The sequence below is a fragment of the Lolium perenne genome, chromosome 4, assembly GCF_019359855.2.
Source record: "Lolium perenne isolate Kyuss_39 chromosome 4, Kyuss_2.0, whole genome shotgun sequence".
NCBI lineage: Eukaryota > Viridiplantae > Streptophyta > Magnoliopsida > Poales > Poaceae > Lolium > Lolium perenne.
Genome location: NC_067247.2, coordinates 331517250 through 331522051, shown reverse-complemented (window position 1 = coordinate 331522051; position 4802 = coordinate 331517250).

Genomic DNA, 4802 nt, shown 5'->3' with positions numbered 1-4802 from the left:
AATCATCATTCACCACAATCAATCTAGGCGCATCGCCAACTCCTTCGTCTCGAGGGTTTCTTCCGGGTAAGCATCATGCTGCCTAGATCGCATCTTGCGATCTAGGCAGTACAAGTTTATTCGTTGTTCATGCGTTGCTCGTACTGAAGCCTTTTTGATGGCGAGCAACGTAGTTATCTTAGATGTGTTAGGGTTAGCATTGTTCTTCGTATCATATGCTGTCGTAGTGCAACCCATAGACATCTAGCCGCCCTTACGCTTATCTTAGGCGTAGGGGCGGCACCCCGCTTGATCATTATTTAGTAGATCCGATCCATTATGATTGCTCCTTGTTCTTCAAGGATTAGTTTAATATCTGCATAGTTAGGCCTTACAAAGGGTTGGAGGATCCAGCGACGTGTAGGGTGTAGTTTGCTAGCCCTAGACAGGATGTTCCGAGGATCAACCTCGTGTTGGTTTTTAGGCCTTGTCTAGGATCGGCTTATGATCACCGTGCGCGGCCGCGAGGCCCAATCACGAGTAGGACGTTCCGATTATGCGGTGAAAACCCTAAATCGTCGTAGATCGTTTTAGCATTATCTTGATCAAGCAGGACCACCATATATTCGTGCACCTCGTACGAATCATGGGTGGATCGGCTCCTTGAGCCGATTCACAGGACAACCTGAGAGCCGATCGAGGCTCGTATTTAATGTTTACGTGTATGCCATGCAGGAAACTAAGTGAGGCATCTCCATAACCTTCCTGACCAGGTATAGGTCAGGTGGCACGCCCTTGCATCAGCATCGGACGTGCGTGCCGGAGTCTTTGCGGGCCGTTGCTCGGAGGGACCAGGGCCAGCCGCAGCCCTAAGTTGCTCCCGGCTCTCCTGTGTTGCCCGTCGCTGCTCGCCGGTGGGTTTCTGACCGCAACAGTAGCACATAGATAAATTGTGATACAAAGCACATTGCAATCATAAAGAGATATAAATAAGCACTTCACTATGCCATTCATAACAGTGAATAAGTATTCTGTGAAATATAGCCTAAGAGACCCACACTGTCACCTTTACACACGTGGGACAAGGAGTCTCCGGAGATCACATAAGTAAAACTCACTTGACTAGCATAATGACATCTAGATTACAAGCATCATCATATGAATCTCAATCATGTAAGGCAGCTCATGAGATTATTGTATTGAAGTACATAGGAGAGATATGAACCACATAGCTACCGGTACAGCCCCGAGCCTCGATGGAGAACTACTCCCTCCTCATGGGAGCAGCAGCAGTGATGAAGATGGCGGTGAAGATGGCAGCGGTGTCGATGAAGAAGCCTTCCGGGGGCACTTCCCCATTCCGGTGGCGTGCCGGAACAGAGACTCCTGTCCCCCAGATCTTGGCTTCGCGATGGCGGCGGCTCTGGAAGGTTTCTGTGGGTTCCGTCGAACGTGATAGGGTTTTCGCGACGGAGGCTTTAAATAGGCGGAAGGTCAGCCTCGGAGGGGGCCTGGGGCCACCACACCATAGGGCGGCGCGGCCCCCCCTCTGGCCGCGCCAGGGTGTAGTGTGGGCCCCCCAGGGCTTCCCTCTGGCGGCTCTCGGGTGTTCTGGATGCTTCCGGGCAAAATAGGAACCTGGGCGTTGATTTCGTCCGATTCCGAGAATATTTCGTTACTAGGATTTCTGAAACCAAAAACAGCAGAAAACAGGAACTGGCACTTCGGCATCTTGTTAATAGGTTAGTTGCAGAAAATGCACGAATATGACATAAAGTGTGCATAAAACATGTAGATAACATCAATAATGTGGCATGGAACATAAGAAATTATCGATACGTCGGAGACGTATCAGCCACCACGCGAGTAGTCGAGCTATTGCAGCCAAAGTTTTTCGGGCAGGATTCTATTGGTTGACAGCAATTGAGGATGCCAAGGAAATAGTACGAACCTACGACGCGTGCCAAAGATTTGCCGCAAAACCTCACTCTCCGGCGGCAGAACTGATGCCAATACCATTGTCATGGCCCTTTGCCCAATGGGGACTTGATATGGTGGGCAAGTTGCACAAAGCTTCGCCAGGAGGATATGAGTACCTACTGGTCGCTGTCGACAAATTCACCAAGTGGGTAGAAGCGAAGCCAATAAATTCGCCAGATGCAGCGTCGGCAATAAAGTTTGTGAAAGGCCTCGTTTTTCGGTTTGGAGTGCCTCATAGCATTGTCACAGATAACGGTACAAACTTTACGTCCAAGGAATTCAAGGAGTACTGCGCAGAAGTAGGCATTAAATTGCACTTTGCGTCAGTTGGGCACCCGCAAACTAATGGTCAAGTCGAGAAAGCCAATGGTATCATCTGCAACGGCATCAAAAAGCGCCTGCTAGGACCGCTTGAAAAAGCTCGGCATACCTGGCCAGAGGAATTGCCAAGTGTTTTGTGGAGCATCCGAACAACACCAAATACGGCGACACAAGAAACTCCGTTTTTTCTCGTCCACGGAGCCGAAGCAGTATTACCAATTGAAATAGAGCATGATTCTCCAAGAGTAACAGAGTATGACGAAGAAACATCACGAAAAGCTCGGGAGGATGATATGGACGCACTCGATGAAGCTCGATACGAAGTACTTTCACGAGTCACCAAATACCAGCAGGACCTCAAAAACTACCACAGTCGACGGTTAAGGCCAAGATCTTTCCAGGTCGGAGATTTGGTCTTACGGTTAAATCAAAAAAGTACTGAAAAGCTAGAATCACCATGGCTAGGCCCTTACGTCGTCACGGAAGTCATCGACGGAGGAGCATACAGGATCAAGGACAAGAAGACGGGGGCTCCCGAGAAAAACCCCTGGAACGTGGCGCAGCTCAGGCGGTTCTACGCCTAGAGTCGAAATATAGTCCTCCTTTGTAAAAATACAATGTACTGAAACGCCCGCGAGTTTTCAGACGCACTCTTTTCCTTTTCGGGGCACCGAGTGGGGCCGGAAAGGTTTTTAATGAGGCGGGCTCGCGGTGCTGCAATATAATAAAGATAGTGGAGATATACTTCTTATTCTTCGACACGCTCGGGGGCTCAATGCCTTCAAGTTACAAAATACATACAATATAGATAAACTAGACTTACCGAAATATTTCGCCTTGGTACAATAATACCTCGCCAAATATAACATCGGAAGCTAACAAATTATAAATATAGTATACTCGTCAAAATCTTATTGCTTTGGTCTGAAAACCTCACAACAAAAATATAGAACTTCGACACCAAGACACTCGGGGGCTTGTGACCCATCGAGGGAAAAATAAATATATCTTCTTATGACAAGAGGAAAAAATCTTTGAGATAGCAAAACAGTATAAACTCCAGCCAAAGGCTCGGGGGCTCAGCGATCAAAAATAGAAATAATACAGAGTTGACAGCTTTACAATATAGATTATGTGTACAAATACACAAAGACATATAAATGGTGGAGCTACAGCAAGAAAAGAAACAAAAATCCTCAATGGAAACCTAGCACATGGTCTATGGTTATGCGCTCAGTAGAAGGACGAGTACTATGCTCAGCATAGCTTCCCTTCACGAAGAACTCAGCATCCATCTGAAGAAGTTCATCCATCATATCTTCGGTGACAGGAGTCACCAAATCATCAATCTTGCCCATATTTCTCTTCTTCTTCGACATTTTAGCCAGGCACGTGGGAACAATTTGATCCATGGGCAATTTTGGATAGCAAATTTTTATCATCATCATGGCAAACCGTGCACCAGCAGAGAGTTGAGCCCGCACAAAGCCATGGATTCGAGGAGCATCTCGAAATTTTTCCATTAAAGCTGGAAGGGTCTCTGGCATCTTGTTCCGAGGGAACATGGTTCCATAAACTAAAAATAAAGTCTTCGTACAGAAGTCGAGGAAGTCACGGACCTAAGCCACGCGATCTTGGAATCTGACAATTTGGCGGGTGCGCTCAGGAGTAACCCAAAAGTTAGACCCATGTTGTGCAGCCAGTCTAAGCAAAACATTGGCTCGAGCTTCAACACGTTGGTCTTCGGCAGCAGTATCCAAAAATGAGCCTGGCACAGCAAACAAATTATCAAGGAAAGAAAAAGCAACAAGAACAACATCCAACATGGCTATGAACAGGAAACATACCTGCCATGTCCAAGCTGGCGTCAGTCATCAGTTGAAGCATATAATTTTCGCGAGAAGAAGTTTCGGTAGCCTCAGCAACAGCAGCATCCTTTGCAGCAATGGCTTCTCTTGCCTGTTGAAGAGCAATTTTCTCTCTCTCGGACGCTTGTCGAGATTGTTCCATCATCGCAAGAGTTTGTTTCTTCATGGATTGGAGTTGTTGTCGCAGTTCTTGCAAATCTTGCGACAAGTGTTCATTTGAAAAATCTCCGATAAGGGCTTTCTTCGAGAATGAAGAAGCAGGCGAAGTATCAGCAGAGCAAGGATTGGTCGAGTAGTTATCAAATATTAACTGGAAAAGAAAGTCTCAGGATCAATAATAGTGCAAGGGAGAATTTCATTAATTTCCAGGAAAATTACATGGATATTACAGAAGGAGTTCTCCAAAAGGACTACTGAACTAATTGTCGCCAAAGCTAGTATGGCGACAATAGCAAAAGGAAAAGGAAAAACAAAGAAAGAAAAAAGAAGAGGCATTCAACTAGACCTCCGACCTTGATGAGCTATGAGTTGCAGATGGCTTGATCCCGAGATAGGCCAGGATTTTCTTCGTGTTGGGCTTGGCTGCCTTGATCAGGGATCGCCATTTTGTTTGCTCTATCTGTTTGGTGTCGCCAACCTTCATCCAGTCAACAG